This window comes from Tupaia chinensis, unplaced genomic scaffold (genome assembly GCF_000334495.1).
Source record: "Tupaia chinensis unplaced genomic scaffold, TupChi_1.0 Scaffold000529_1, whole genome shotgun sequence".
NCBI lineage: Eukaryota > Metazoa > Chordata > Mammalia > Scandentia > Tupaiidae > Tupaia > Tupaia belangeri.
This window is the reverse complement of record NW_006160042.1, coordinates 129,658-146,050: the sequence shown is the minus strand read 5'-3', so window position 1 is coordinate 146,050 and position 16,393 is coordinate 129,658. Positions and strand designations below refer to the sequence as shown.

Genomic DNA, 16,393 nt, shown 5'->3' with positions numbered 1-16,393 from the left:
GGAGGGAGTTGGCCCCATAGCCTAGTGGTTAAGGGAGTCAGACTCACATAGCCAATGGCTGTTTGTTTCAGTCCTGGCAGCCTGAGTGGCACACCTGGCTCTAGGTGCATATGTGTGGGTGTCTAGGGTCTCCACAGGGACAGGGCGGAGACATAGAGGATCACATCGTAATTATGCCCCATGGGGGTGCTTTCTCCCTCTCTCTGTATGTCTCTAGCAATTAAAAAACAAAAATAAGGAAGGATTACGCCTACAAAATATTAAAATGCCATAACTTGTAATAATCAGTATGAAACACACTGGGCACATGAATCAGTATATAAGTGCCCAAGATCTGACAGGTTGGAGGACTAAAAGGAGGGAATCCAAGCATGACCAGACCCCTGTGGAGAGTGCTTCTCTCTTTCTCTTTCTTATGCTCACATGCGCATGTGCTCTACCGTGAATTAAAAAAAAAAACTTTTTTAAATGAAAAAAAAAAAAAATACAGACCATTCATGGCTTGGTGGTTAAGGGAGCCAGATCCCACATGGCCAACAGTGGCCCTGGAGACTTGAAATACATACCAGGCATGTATGCATGCCCCAAATCCTGATAAGATGCAGAGGTGGAAAAGGGATTGTGGCATGACCATGCCCCCTTTAGGGGTGCTTTTTCCTTTTCCCTCTCTCTCTCTCTCTGTCTCTTTTTGGTTAGTGCATGTGTCCTCTGGCAATTTAAAAAAGAAAGCAAAAGTAAACATACTAATCAGACTTCTTTTTTTAAATAATTATTTTATTTAACTTTATTTATCTATTTATTTATTTTAATTTGACCAGAGAGAAACAGAGTGAGAGAGAGAGCATGAAAGCGAGAAAGCAAGCCGCCAGGTCCTGGATTGGAACGGTGGTCAGCCATGTGGGAGTCCGGTGTCCTTAACCACCATGCCACCTGCTGGCCCCATCTTAATCAGACTTCTTCAAAGAAATAGAACACACACACACACACACACACCAAATATATATATATATATAATACACATTTCTAATGAACTTTGTGAAGACCCCCTGGTGTATATGAAAGTCTGTGTACATGCACACACATATGAAGACGTGATGGTGGAGGGGATGGGTGTGGATGGTAGAGACACTAATACGCTAGAGTAGATGGTAAAGCGTGGGCGGCAGAGGCTGGGCGTGAGGTGCAAGGGGAGAAAACATTTGATAGATGGAAAAATGTTAAATTCTCTGTTGAAAAAAATATAGACATCGTGGGACCAGCAGTTAGTATAATGGCTTAGTGTAATGGCTGTGTTGCTGAACTCCCATGTAGCTGACCGCAGTTTGAGTCCCGGACTCAGTGGCTTAAACTCATGCCCAAGATCCCGAGAGGAGAATGGAGGAGAAGGGATTGCGGCGTGGCCATCCCCTCTGGGGGGTGATTTCTTGCTTTCTGTCACTCTTTCTGTCTCTATCTTTCTGGCGAACGCACACACCCTATAGCAAAAACCTCTCCAAAAAATTTTAAAAATATATTTATAGGCATCGTGATGACAACTTTATGTAAAATGTGAAGTTAATCTCAAAAATTATAATATTTAAAAAGCAATGATGAAATATCAACTGTGTTGATAAATTTATGTACATAATATAGTTTCATTATTATAAAAAAAAGGAAACCATTTTATATCTATCTGTCAAGGAGCATTTAAATATATAATGGTCCACACATACTATGAAAAGATATGTAGTCTTAGGTTGAGGTAAATAATGCAAATGGTGGTAATAGTGCCACTGAAAATAATGATAGCATTAATAGCTAATGTTTAATGAACATTTACTAAGTGTTCAAATGCCTTATATGTATTTCTCATTAGATATTAAATGAACCATTAGGAAAGTAATCACATTTGCCCTCCTTTACTGAGCACAAAAAATGTAGCGCTTCTTCAAAGTCACATCATGGCAGAACCAAGATTTCCACCCAGGACACAATGCTTTGCCATTAAGTGAAGACTGTTTTATTGTTCTCAGTTGTTGGGGTTTTTAGGTTTCCAGGAATATGCAGTTGGAAAAACCAATTTTCAGGGCGCAAGGAAGTTCGTTTCTATTGGGAAATGACCTGCTGAATGAATCCTAGTACTTTTAGGAATTTTGTCGGGACTCAGATCTTCACGCAGCACATTTCGGGGTCTGATTTAAGGTCGACAGAGGTTCAGATGGCTATCGCAGGGTAACCTAAAGTTTTTGAATAGCTGGAAAGAACGTCTTTAAATAAAAGTACCGTCCCTGGGTGGGCTCGAACCACCAACCTCTCGGTTAACAGCCGAACGCGCTAACCGATTGCGCCACAGAAACTTACGGGTTGCTCCTGCTTAAGTCATTTTCTGATCTCAGAAACTGCTTTTAAACCTCTGATTGCAGATTCCTTCGTATCTTTGTCGCCTCTTTGACCCCCGCACACTCCAAAAAAACGGACACCCGTTAAGACACTGAGGCCCAAGAGCCACGTTGCTGGGCTGGAACCCTCCAAACGCCAGATCCGCAGCCTTGCCCGCCCGCCCCTCTCCAGGCGACCGCCTCAGCTTCCGCGGCCGAAGCCTTCCGCGCTCCGGTGCGGGCCGGGCAGTGGAACCCGCCACCAGGAGGTGGCGCGCGGGGGATGCACCAGAACCGCTGCGCCACCTCCTGGCGGCCCGAGGTGGGCTCCACCAGGGAGCCCCTCGCTCAGAGCAAGCTGGCACCTTAGACATCCAGAAAATGCCCGGTGCAGGAAGGCATTCCGCCACAAGTTTTAAGAGAACCAAGAAATCCAGGGTGAGCTTTAGGCTCTTAGTCTAAAGCTCCGGGAGGGGAAGACAGGACAGTTTCTCAGAGACGGCCGTTGTTAATACTCGTGTTCCGGAGAGGCGGCCGGGTCTCGTGCGTCTTGGATCCGAATTGGGCTCTCTGCGCTGGGCAGTAGCGGCCTCAGCCTGGGGTCGTGGGTCCTTGGGGAAGGAAGGCACCTGAGAAAGATGAAGAGCAGAAGAAAGCGGTGGGAGTAGGGTCGGCCTGGTGTGGGGGGCTGGTGAGAGAGCGAGAGCTTCTAATCACCAAAAAGACCAGCAGAAAATGGGAAATGCCTGAGTCTATTTTCTTTCACTTCGACCACCGCCTCCCGCCTCCTCTTTGTCACGCGGTGAGGTTGCGTGTGGTTGATGCTCTAAAATCCGAAAACGGATGTTCCCCTTTAAGATGTTCCATTCAAGCCGGCAGCTCTTCGAGACTCCCTCCTTCGGACCTGGCGGCTTCCTGAGCGCACACCTCAGAGCCGGTGGGCGGCGGGGGCGGCTGCGCAGACGCGGGTCCTCGCCGGCGGGCGGGAAACTGCAAACCGCCGCGGGGGAGGCACTCGCAGCCCCTACGGCCCTCCCGCCCCAGTGGGTTGCCTGGGGCATTGGAGAGGAATGTCAAAGGCGACTACCCACCGACAGCCCTGTCAGGAGAGGTACTGTCGGGTGCTACAGAAGGAAGTTGGGGTGCATGGGCCCAACACCCAATGCAGGAACAGCAACAGAACGGCTTCTTTGTCTCACGCTAACCAAGAATTAGAGACGCAGACACAGAGAAGGAATAAGAGAGAAAAGAAAGACCAGACCTCCCAGGCAGGGAGCGTGTGTTGTAAAACGGTTTGCCAATGAAAAACTGAGAAGAGAGTTGTTTTCTTTTTTTTCATCTGTGTCAGAGGGACTTTGTCCAGGCTTCCTGTTTTTATTTAGGCTTGTTCAGTCTCTGAGAAGCTATGTGCGAAGAGAGAAGCGGCTTGCAGAAGGACTGGCTACCATATTGAGAAATGCCAGCTCCTTGACAAGCGTGGTGCTGCGCACACGGAGCGTGCAGGGAGTGAGCTGCCTGCAGGGAGCGCTGCTATGGGGAGAGAGTTGAGTTGCAGGATGTAAAATCCTAGGTTTGGGGATCCAAACCTCTAAGAGAGCTGTCCTGAGATGCAGACTGAAAAACCACAGACACATGTGAAGTAGGAAAGAGAAGTTTGGATAGAAAAGTAAAGATTTCCGACAGGAAGGAAACACACACCCATGCCTGAAAAGCATGTGGGTGGGTAATTGTCAGAGGACAACTGCACTGGGCATGGGGTTAGCTGTAACGTTTATTCTGATAGTTGGTAATGAATATTTAGCAGAGGAAGGGCTGTTATGCATAGTACCCGCCTCTTGGTCTCTTTGTTTTCGTGGGCTTTTTCCTGGGGTGAGGAATTTAATGCCCAGGGTGGTCTTTGAAGGAATGAGTATCCATATTTGGATGCTCTGTCTAACTATTAATAGTTTATTGCCCCAGTGGGAATCAGGATGTTGACTTAGTGTCCCATCCCTGCGTGAATTTTTGTGTGTATACCTGAAGCGGCAGGAGGGAAGATAATAACTTTCCCAGCACTAAAGGGAGATGGGAGGAAGGGGTTTGAAGAGAGTCTGGCTGCATTTCCTGAGAGGCTGTGATTGATCAAGCAAGCTGTAAAACAGCTCTGGTTATAAAAAGCTCTCCGTGTGAGCAAGCAGAGCCTATACTTGATTTCTAGTGAGAGCAGTGAACAATGCTTCTCAAAAGCTTGACCAGAGTGACTCCATTTTATAAGCTGGCTCTATCTTAGTGTACGTGTGTGTCCATTTCCTTTCATACCCTTTCCCAGGGACTCCTGCCCTGTTTGCCTACACATTGAGTCTAATTCCTGTCTCAGCACTGAGAATTTGGAAGTCTAGAATGTTGAGAATGCGTAAACAATTGCAGCTTTAATTCCACATAAATAGAGCTGAAAGACTGCTATGGCTTTGGAGAATTCTAATCTTTTTCTCATGAATAAAGAGCTATTTCTAAATGTATCTACAGGCATGTTCCTTTGGGCCTGGATTTCTTATTTTCACAGCATCCCCCAAGAAGAGGGAGAGAGCTCTGGGGCTTTGGCTCCTGGTGGAGTGACAGGCAGAGACACAGCTCATGTCCTTGTCCTCTCATGAACTGTCCGTTGTGCATAAAGACTTCAGAGAAAAGCACCCACTATTGGTGTGGCAAGTTTGAAAATCCCATAGCAGGACCAAGTGGGCAGATCCTGTAAGTCTTGGGGAGGAGGGCCTTGTGGGGTGAATTGAAAAAGATCTTTCATTTTGGATGTCCTATCTTTCCCTCTAAGGCTGGGGCTCCGTCTGGGTGGAAATGAGCACAGGATGGGGCCACCGTAAGGGAGGACCAGGGGAGGATGAAATAGCTCCCACACCCTGGCCTCACCTCCAATCCACCACCCAGATCCCTCCTAATATACAGGAGGCTGGCAGGTAGCATGGTGGCTAAGGGTGCTGGACTCCCACATGGTCGTGTGGAAGTCCTTGCCCAGACACGTGTAATACTTCTCGATGATGACCCGGGCCACCTTCACAGTTTTGGTGTGAATGTGGCCCATTCGGCGGACCCTTGGTGAAAGAGCAAAATAATCGTTTTTTAAAGAATTATTTTATTTAACTTTATTTTTATTTATTTATTTTAAAGAATTATTTATTTATTTTTTTACAACTTGACCAGAGAGAGAGAGAGAGAGAGAGAGAGAGAGAGAGAGAGAGAGAGAGAGAGAGAGAGAGAGAGAGAGAGAGAAGGAAGCCTCCAGGTTCAGGACTTGAACCACGATTGGCCATGTGGGAGTCCAGCATGTTAACCACCACGCCACCTGCTGGCTCTATTTATTTATGTATTTTTATTTGACCAGAGAGAGAGACAGGGAAAGTGAGAAAGCAAGCCACCAGGTCTGGGACTCAAACCACAGTCGACCACATGGGACTCCAGCGCTCTCAAACGCCATGCCACCTGTCGGTCCTGTAAGCACACAGGCCCTATGACAGAAATCTCTAAACAAGAAAAAGGAGAAGAAACACCTGAGCACCTGGGAAAGACTCCAAGGATTGGAGCTGGGCCCTGGACTCCTCTTCATAAAATGGAGAAGAGTGGGACAATTTCGAAGGAAGAAACTGAACTTCCAGAATACTCTCTCCCACATCATGGCATTCATATAACATTGCATCATATTTCAGTTGCACCAGGCTCAAGGTCACTGGTGTTACCCGGAAGTACAATAGCCAGCCTGATGGGACAGTGGATCCTCTTTTGAAGATTGAATCTCAGTGCACTTGGATAACCACACCTTGAGGATCCAGGTAGTCCTACAGTACGTTGTGTGTGCTCTCCATCAGCATCCAGTATATGGTGCAGTTTTTCTCAGCTGGGGGAGTCACGGCAGAAATGAGTGGCTCTTGGTCCAGCAGGTGGCACAGAGGTTAAGGTGCTGGATTCCACACAGGCAGCCTCACAGTTTGAGTCTGGGACCTGGTGGCTTGAAAATCACACTAGGTGTGTGCCCAAAATCCCAAGAAAAAAGTGGAGTAGAAGCAATTGTGGCATGAGGGGTGGCTTTCTCACTTTCTCTCTCTCCTCTCTGGTGAGTGCATAAGCCCTTGTAGCAAAAATTGAAAAAAAATAATAAAAGTGGTTCTTCTTACTATTACCGTTAGTGATACACTAATGACAATTTTTCTTCCTACTTCTGCAACTCTGGGCTCTGCTGATCTGGAAAACGTCAGTCCCACCAGTAGGCTACAATGATGCTTGCTCTTCATGATGGGGAACCAACAGGTAAAAGAGGGGATTGCTTTCTAACTAGATGAAGGATCCTGACACGTAAGGGAAAATTGAATTGCAATAATACAATGAAGGAGAATCTCAGCAATGTGGGAAAGCCCCCCAGGATACCCCTCAGTACTCACTGAACCCTGTGATTAAGCAGGCACCGGACTCCCACATGACTGACAGTGGTTCAAGTCCCTGATTCAGTGGCTTGCTTTTCTTTTTCTCTGGTGAGCACATGTGTCCTATAGAAAAATTTAAATAATAATAATAAATTAAAAAATTTTTAAAGTCAATGGAAAACTAAAACATCCAATAAAGGTAAAACTAAAACTGCTCCATAATGGGCAAGAAACCAGTGAAAAGCTGTGGTATTTGTGGAGAGCAAAGGAAATAGAAAATAGGTGACGAAGATAATTATAAATACAAAAATTATAGCTAGTGATCATTGCAGAAATGAAGGCTGTAGTGAATATTTCCTCATTTTGATATAAATGTATTTGTGAATATATTAGCCACCATTCTCTTCCATCCTGTCCCTACCCGCAGGACAAATCGAACAGAGAACCCGAGTGAGGGGGCGGAGGTCTGGAACCGGCGCAGCGTCTCAGCACGGGAGCAAAAGAAGTGTCACAGCTCACACAGTGTCACAGCTCTTGATGGTATGAAGGTTTCGCTCCTTTGAGGGCCAGGGAGCTTTCTTATATACACAAGGCAGAGGGAAGTAGGCAGGGTTTACTGCGGACCTTGTTGAGGACCTGTCATTTTGTGTGAACCTGGAAGTTGTGTTCCTGGTGTACATGTCAAGGTCGCACTGGCCATTTTATGCAGTGAAGGTCATGGCAGCCATTTTGATGTGGGCGGCTTCCCACATATCCCCCTTCTGTTTTATTAAGAGACTGGGAACCAGGGGGAGCTGTGCCTGTCTTAGGTTGGAGTTGTTAAGGCCAAATGAATCCTCGATTACCCGTCATTGGAACAACCCATAGCAGAGATGGGTGTCCTGTCTTAGGTAGAGGAACGGAAGGGGTCGCCAAACCTCTCGTCCCCGTCATTGGCTAGCCAGCTCAGTGCCTCTGGTTAATGGATGAATAATTTTTGAGATCCTCCATCTCCAGTCTGGTGTAATGGACCTGAATGGGTCGAGAAAGGAGGGATGTTATCTGTTGGCTGATGAATGACTTTAACTTGTTAAAAAGGACTGGGCCTAGCGAGCAGGCAACCAACAGGCCAATAATTGGTCCAAGAAGGGGGAGTATAAAAGGTAGGATCCCATTCTAGACAGTTAGGAAGGGATTATCAGTGAGTTGTTTTCTGCGGTTATTTAGGGTTTCTTGAAGAATCTGGATTTTATCACGAACAATGCCAGACTTATTGGCGTAAAAACAGCATCTTTCCTGTAAGGCAAGGCAAAGACCCCCCTGTTCGGCAAGAACAAGATCAAGGCCTCGATTTTGGAGAACGACCTCTGCCAGGCAGTCGAGTTGATCCTGGAAAAGGGTCATAGTAGTTGCAAGGTGTTGAATATCAGAAATCAGTCCTTCTGTGACCTTTTTTAAGTGAAGGGAATATCCCAAGCCCGTGGAGCCGGCGGCAGCAGCGGCAGTAAATCCCAAAGTGGCAAAAATAGGAATGAGGTGGACAGCGCGTTTTGGCCGTCCTGCAATGAAATCAAAGGTTGGCACGGGGACAGGTTCATCTCCTCGAACAATGTCAATGTCTGGGAGTGGGATGGCTAGGATGCAGGAACCAGACCAGGAGGGAGGAAGAGAAGTGTATGCAAGATTAGAACCACAGACAAAGATGGTATTGTTGGGGGGGGCACGTCTGGGATAAGTTGAGGAATGACATGCAGTTGGCGAAAGAGACATAACCGAGGAAGAGGGAGGAATTAGTGGTGGAGTTGGAGACAATGCAGGAAGTGTTAACAGGGAAGAGGGGCTGAACAAGGAAGGGCTGAGAAAGGGAACAGTTTGGGGGGGAATCGGAGGAGGAGCCATTAAAGGGAATTGCATAAGGAACAGGAGTGTGATGAGGAAGACAAAGCCAACAGTCCTGTGCAACGTCAGGACTGGAGCTATTGAGGAGGGAATGGGCAAGAGAGAGGAGGGAATAAGTGTTAGAGTCTAGAGGGAGATTTTTTGGCTTAGGGAGAGCTACCGGGTGGTAAACGCTGGAGGGCGGTAAAAGAGCAGTAATGTGTTTTTGAATGAGATGTTCTCATAGGCAGTCCTGGGGGCCGCTGCCATCAGAAAGGTGGATAGGTGCAGTAAGGGACCAACATTTGTCCTTGCCTAGGTCAGAGGAAGAACAAGGGGACTGAACAGTAAGATGATTAAAGGAGCCGGAGAAGGTAGACGTTTGTTTTGCAGTATAGTAGGTGGTGTTTCCACAGATGCATAGAGAGGCGGAATGATAGCAAGCAGCGTGAAAAGACTGTAAAAACGAAGTGCATGGACAGGGAGGAGGTTTAGAGGAGGCAGGGGTGGGGGGGGAATTGTTTAAGCAATAATATTTTGAATTAGAGGAGAGATAAGAGGAATAACCGGAGCATGAGGTTGTAGTAACTGGGGAAAAACTGAGGGTGGTAATGTATCCCCCACTGCAGGAGCATGGCGAATGTTTTTGTAGTAGCTGGGCAATGACGTTAGGGTCGTCAAATCCACTGGAGGCCACCTTAATGAAGGGGAGGAGAAGCATCACCGTCATCATCCTTGAGTGGTCCATGATGGGCAGGGGAGTTCTGTGGAGGAAAAGAAAGAGAACTCTCAGGGGGCTCACGCTCTCTGGATGAAGAGTCAATTTGTTTTTACCAATCTTTCTGGGAGCCACCATGCAGAATCTGATTTTTGGGAATAAATGCAAATGGATCCTCTACCCCAGATAAGAACGGGGTCTGGACCGTGCCATGTGTTATCCAGAGGATCTTTCCATAAAACGGAGGCAAATTTTGTTTTGGTGGATGAATGCCAGAAGCGCTCAGCGGCTGAGTCTCCATTTTTGTCGAGAGACAGGAAGTTTAAGACAAACAGAGCATGTGATAGAAGGTTTTTGGGAGAATTTTTAACAAAAGGGTACTCTCCTTGTCTTAATTTTTTGAGAGTATTCTTTAGGGAAAGCAGGGAAAGATGAGCACGCTCAACAATGCTCTGTCCCTGAGGATTATATGGAATCCCTGTAGTATGTTTAATGTGGAATTGTTTGCAAAAGGATGTAAAATTGTTGCCTGTATATCCTGGACCATTGTCGGTTTTTATGTGCTGAGGAATTTCCAAAACCAAGAGGGCGGAGAGGACATGGGAGATAACATTTTTACCGGCCTCTCTGGTCTGGGCAGTGGCGAAAATAAAGCCACTGTAAGTGTCGACAGTGACATGGACATATCTTAGAGAACCGAATTCGGGGACATGAGTGACATCCATTTGCCAAAGGGCATTGGGTAGAAGGCCCTTGGGGTTGACGCCAAAATGTGGAACGGGTAAAAGAGTAACACAAGCTGGACATTGTTTAACTATCTGTCGAGCTTGTTCTCGAGTAATTTTGAACATGAGGCGAAGTGTGTGGGAATTCAGATGATGTAGTTTATGCGCAGCAACGGCACTTGTGAGATTGTCATCAACCCGTGTAGACGCAAGAAAGGAATGTTTGGTGGCAAGATCAGCACAGCAGTTGCCCTCAGTCAGAGGACCAAGCAGGTCACTGTGTGCACGTAGGTGGCCAATGTACAGGGGCAAACTCCTTTGTCTGATAAGTGATTGAAGTTGAAGGAAAAGGTGTGAGGCCTGTGAAAGCGGCCTAAGTTGACCCGCCGTTTCCAGGAGTGGGACTGAGATAGCGATGTATGAGCTATCTGTATAGAGGTTTAAAGGCGTATCTGGGAAGGCCACAAGGACGGCAATAACCGCCTGTAATTCTACCAGTTGAGCCAACGTATGAGGCGTGGGAAATGAGATTGTTTTCGTGGAATAAGTGTAAGGGGCGGTTCCATTAGAGGAGCCGTCAGTAAAGACAGTTAGACCATTTGAGAGGGGGCAGAGTGAGGTACAGGCAGGGAAGATAAAGTCGTGAGTGTTGAGAAAATGTAAAAGCCTGTTGGGAGGAAGGTGATTATCAATTGTTCCCACGAAAGAGACACAAGCAATAGGCCAGAAATCGGTTTTCTGGAAAAGCCAGTCCACCTGTTGTCGAGTGTATGGCTGAATAATAGTGTCGGGATCTTTACCAAAATACGTGACACTAAGCTTTTGAGACAAAGTAATAATATCAGCAACAGCCTGATAATAAGGATAGATAGCTTTTGATGGCGAAGAGGGAAGATGAACCCACATGATTGGTGCAGATTGCCAAAACACTGTGGTGGGTGAGAACGCGGTTCGGCAAACAATGAGGGATAGCGGTTGACTATAATCAATAGATGTAATAAACTGTGATGAGATGGCCTCTTCAACTAAGGTGAGTGCTTGGCGACCTTCAGGCGTAAGCGTGCGGGGTGAAGTTGGATGAGTGTCTCCTTGTAGAATTTCAAACAATGGTTTGAGTTGTCCTGTAGTGAGTTTAAGATATGGGCGGATCCAATTAATATCACCCAGCAATTTTTGAAAATCTTTTAGTGTTTTTAGATTATCAAGTCTAAGCCTGACTTTTGGAGTGAAAATTTGGTTGTTTGTGAGTTGGAAACCTGAGTAGGTATAGGGGTCTTTTCACTGAACTTTTTCAGGAGCAATTTTTAAACCATGAGCAGAAAGGTGTTCATTGAGATCTTGGTAGCATTGTAAGACAGATTGGCCATCTTTTCCGGCTATGAGGATATCATCCATATAATGAATGCTATACATTTCTGTCTACTTTTGTCTAGCTGGTTGTAGGGCATCTGAGACAAATTTTTGACAAAGAGTAGGGCTGTTTGCCATCCCCTGGGGCAAAACGCGCCACTCATAGCGCTTCATGGGCTCCTTAAAATTAGTAGATGGGACGCTGAAGGCGAATCTTTTTCAATCTGAAGGATGAAGGGGGATCGTGAAAAAAGTCTTGGAGGTCAATGACTAGCTTGAAGTAACCAAGGGGTATGGCCGAGGGAGAAGGCAACCCAGGTTGTAATGGTCCCATTGGAACCATAGTTTTATTGATGGCCCGTAGATCCTGAAGTAAGTGCCATTTTCCGGATTTTTTCTTAATAACAAATATGGGTGTGTTCCAAGGCGAGGTACTCTCAGTTATATGTCCAGCCTCAAGTTGTTCCTGTACTAACAATTGGGCTGCTTGAAGTTTTTGTGAGGGAAGAGGCCACTGATCAACCCACACTGGGTCATCACTTTTCCAAGTGATTTGATCCACGTGGGGCACAGGAATGTCAGCAACCACAAAGGAAAATATCCTATTCCAGCTCTATCAGGCTTTGGTTCCAGGAGAATGGGCTGTGTTATTCCAGAACTAGTTTTTCCAAGACCCTTGCCGGGTAGATACCCCTGCAATAACATCTGTGCAGTGACAGTGTTATTGGGACTGACCATGAGAAGGCTCATTTGTGACAATAAATCGAAATAATAGCATAGTTTTCCTGACTCATAAAAAATAGTAGCTATTGTTAATTTATCTCAATTTAGTGATTTCTCCCCCTGGTTACCTTCCTTGTCTGTCCATTGGAGGATTTTTGAACTTTGTTTGGGGTCTGGCTCTGTCCAATACCACGAAGATTGGTAAATGTCAGGCTTAAAGGCCATTTTGGGGGCCATATTTCTTTTTTGATAATAGTAATGTCGGCACCGGTGTCAATTAGTCCGGTAAATTGTTTTCCTTCCAACCATAGTGTAAGTAATGACTTGGTGGAAGAGATTTGTTGACCCCAGTAAGTGTCTGAGGAGCCAAAACAGCCATGACCTCGGGGAAAGGTTTGAACTGTGTTGTTAGTGGGTAGTAAAGGAAGAATGAGAAGCTGAGCAATGCATTTATGAGCGGGAATTGTCGTGACTGAATTTGGAGAGGAGGCCATAATTTTTATTTCCCCTTCATAGTCGTCGTCAACTACGCCAGGGAAGACACAAAGGCCATTGACAATAGTGCTGCTGCGCCCTATGATTAAGGCAAAGGTATTAGGTGGCAGGGGACCAAAGATCCCAGTACGGAGGAGTTGAACACCCATCTCAGGAGCTAGTACTGTGTGGGTGGTGGAACAGAGGTCCAATCCTGCACTTCCCCGTGTTGCCCTGTAGAGGCTTGAAATGGAATGCTGTGGGTTTGAGGAGCAGTCTCTAAAACCCCGAAGATCTGCTTGGGACGAGGGGCCTGGGGTTGGCCCCGTGGTCCGTTTCCCGAGTTAGGTGGGAGGACATGACCATGAATGTTAGTTTTTGATTGGCATTCTTGGGGAGGGTGGTGTCCCTTAAGACATCTGGTGCATAAGGGGAGTGAATGTCTTGGTCTAATATTAGGGGTTTTATTTTTTTGTGGACACTATCTGGCCATGTGTCCGGGTCATCCGCAACTAAAGCAGGCACTATTGTTGTGGGAAAATTGATGTGTGGATGATTTTTGAAGAGCAGCGGCCATGGCTATGCCTTGGTTATAGGCCTTGGAATCTATATCAGCACAAATGCGTATATAACCAGATAAATCAGTCTTTTTTCGATGTGGTCGTAATGCCTCCTGACAGGCTGAATTTGAATTCTCAAATGCCAGTTGTTTAATTGAGTATTTTCCTGGGAGTTACCGAATATCCTTTTGGTAGTTGTAACTAATCTGCTGACGAAGTCTGCGAAAGGTTCTCTGGGCCCTTGTCTGATATTGGTAAGGGAGGAGTCAAGATTGCCTTTAGAGGGAAGTTTTTTCCAGGCAATCGTAGCCGCATGATGAATTTGGGAGAAGAGACCTGGATCGTATTGGAATTGGTCTTGGTGTCTAGCATAATCGCCTTCCCCAAGTAGCATATTCAGGGTCCAACCATTGCCAGCCTGATTATTACGATGGGCAATGTCTTGGCATGCATCTCTAAATTCAGATTTCCAAATTAGATAGTCCCCTCCAAATAGGACTGCTTTAGTTAAGGTATACCAATCAGAGGGGGTGATCCAGCCTTCAGTAGCAGTTTCTAATAAGGTAAGTGTATAGGGAGCCATGGAGCCATATTGTGTAATGGCTGATTTAAGTTCTTTAATCAGTTTGAAATCGAAGGTGCTATGTCTCCGCCAGGCTTGGTTTTGTTGATCAGTGTATTCTGTGACTGGAAAAGCAAGGGTTTTATGTGGTACCTGGGAGACGGTGTTATTTTGTAATGGATTTGTAGTCTGGCGAATTTTTAGTTGTTCTAACTGTAAGATTAACTCCTGGTTTTCTTTTTCTAATTGAAGTTTTTCTTTTAAAATTTTGTTGTTCTCCTTTAGGGTTTGGTTTGGATCAAGAGAAGATGGTGCCAAAGGGGGTGGTCAATTTTTAGAATGTAGCTGATTTCAATTGTTAATTTTTTGCCGCTTAGTTTTTAAAGTATCCTCTTCATCCTCTGAGCTAGTTGGATCCTCATCACAATGGGCTTTAAATTTAGTGAGGGAGGGATACAATCTTTTGTTAGGTAACAAAGGCACTCTAATATCCTTAGTTTTTATTGTAGGGCCTTCAGCCCCCTCGGCAGCATCTTCATCACTCTCTAGGGAGATGAGATCGGCCTCGGGTTTTTTATCTGGTTCAGGACTGTGAAGGGATGAGCTGTCCTTGTTTTCTGTTATTTGTTTCTGCATAATTTGTTCCCCTTCAGTAACAATGGGCGAAATTTTGGGGTCTGTGAGTTGAGTACTTACTAAGTATTTCATATATAAGGTTCCAGTAAGAAAAGGCTGTAACGGGGACTTTTTCAGGTCCAAAGGTGGAATAATAATCTTTAAGGGCGTCCCCAACCCTTTTCCATTTTTTCTCATCTATTGTCCTTTCCTGAGGAAACCAAGGGCAAACGTCTTTTAGGAAATCAAAAAAGGAAAGTAATTGCTTAATTTTTACTTTAACTCCTCTAGTTTTCAGAGTTTCTTTTAACTCGTGGACAAATAATTCATGCTGGCTGAGCTCTTGCCCCATTATAGTCTAAGCTATAACCCGGATTTCTATCGTGACACCGGGACGTCTTCTTCTGTGTCCCCTGAAGTGCCGCAGGCTTCTGTCTTGTTCCTCGCTGGGAACGTACTTCTTATTCCTCTTCGGAATCTTCGGGAACCTGTTGCTACCTTCTTCTCGAGTCCCTCTTCGGGCGCCAGAATGTCCCGACCTGCAGGACAAATCGAACAGAGAACCCGAGTGAGGGGGCGGAGGTCTGGAACCGTTGCAGCGTCTCAGCACGGGAGCGAAAGAAGTGTCACAGCTTACACAGTATTACAACTCTTTTTTTTTTTTTTTTGGAGAGATTTTCACTGTAGGGCGCGTGCGCTCGCCAGACAGAGAGAGACATAGAGACAGAAAGCGAGAAATCACCCCCCAGGGGGGATGGTCACACCGCAATCCCTTCTCCTTCATTCTCCTCTCGGGATCTTGGGCACGCACGCACATGCGCCTGGCGTGAGTTTTAAGCCACCGAGTCCGGGACACGAACCGCGGTTGACTACGTGGGAGTCCAGCGACATAGCCATTACGCTAACTGCTGGTTCCCCACAGTATTACAACTCTTGATGGTATGAAGGTTTCGCTCATTTATTGAGGGCCAGGGAGCTTTCTTACATACACAAGGTAGAGGGAAGTAGGCGGGGTTTACCACGGACCTTGTTGAGGACCTGTCATTTTGTCTGAACCAGGAAGTTCTGTGTTCCTGGTGTATGTGTCAAGGTCCCACCGGCCATTTTATGCAGTGAAGGTCATGGTAGCCATTTTGATGTGGGCGGCTTCCCACACACTATCCAGCTAAGGTGTTCACAATGTTGCAATCCCTTCTCCGCCAGGTCCACCCACACACTATCCAGCTAACGTGTTCACAATGTTGCAATCCCTTCTCTGCCAGGTCCAGGATTCGAAGTGTGGTCAACTATGTGTGGAGTCCAGCCACATAACCATTACATCATTTCCAATCACTGCTGCCTTTGCAACACAGAGGATTTATTTCCTCTTGATCTGGAGAGAGTTTGCATAGCGCAACTTCGCAGTTTTGGGAATATGACCTGGTGCTCGTCTCCATACGCTCAGGAACTTTCCGGGCAGGGCAGCAAGCTTCAAGCTAATGAAGCCTTTCATATTGAAAGATATTCCATGTTAGCTAAAATTCTTCACACAAGAAATGAGTGATTGGACATTAAAAAAATAAAAAACCAATAATCTGGAAAATGATAAAAAGCTATTTGATACTGATGTGGAGCATAACGTCTAAATCTTGGCTAAATTTGCATGTCTTTCTACAGAAAAAGAATACATAACGGTGACAAAAAGTTTTTCTAGAATAACTTAACCAACTCTAACCGCTGTTTTTATTACCGGAACTCAACCACCAAAAATACTGAGCATATAACTGTATCTTATAAGTCAAAAACTGAAAGTATTATCAGTTATTACCCCACTCCCTAAACACCAACACAGAGGTCTTATCTTATAAACCCAGAAATAAGACAGGGGAAAGCGCGAACGCAGTCCCCCACTACCACAAATTATGCAGTCGAGTTTCCCACATTTGGGGAAATCGCAGGGGTCAGCACATCCGGAGTGCAATGGATAAGCCTCGCCCTGGGAAAACCACCTTCGTGATCATGGTATCTCCCCTGCCAGGTAAGTATGAGTTGACCGCCTCGCGCCCC

At 45.9% G+C, this 16,393-nt stretch overlaps 2 long non-coding RNA genes and 2 other non-coding genes across 4 annotated transcripts; 1 reads left to right on the top strand and 3 right to left on the bottom strand.

Annotated features, from left to right (window-relative positions):
* Positions 1-2,222: 2,222 nt before the first annotated feature.
* Positions 2,223-3,298, bottom strand: LOC106735793 (uncharacterized). Its single transcript, XR_001371023.1, has 2 exons — positions 3,075-3,298; positions 2,223-2,986 (listed from the first exon to the last, which is right to left on the bottom strand). It is a non-coding gene; the product is annotated as an uncharacterized LOC106735793 (long non-coding RNA).
* Positions 2,263-2,336, bottom strand: TRNAN-GUU (transfer RNA asparagine (anticodon GUU)). Its single transcript has one exon. It is a non-coding gene; the product is annotated as a tRNA-Asn (tRNA).
* A 2,841-nt stretch (positions 3,299-6,139) lies between the features above and the next one.
* LOC114009390 (uncharacterized) lies at positions 6,140-7,282 on the top strand. Its single transcript, XR_003550821.1, has 3 exons — positions 6,140-6,175; positions 6,599-6,650; positions 7,191-7,282. It is a non-coding gene; the product is annotated as an uncharacterized LOC114009390 (long non-coding RNA).
* Positions 7,283-16,208: 8,926 nt separating this feature from the next.
* LOC114009393 (U1 spliceosomal RNA) lies at positions 16,209-16,372 on the bottom strand. Its single transcript, XR_003550823.1, has one exon. It is a non-coding gene; the product is annotated as a U1 spliceosomal RNA (small nuclear RNA).
* Between the last annotated feature and the right edge of the window lie 21 nt (positions 16,373-16,393).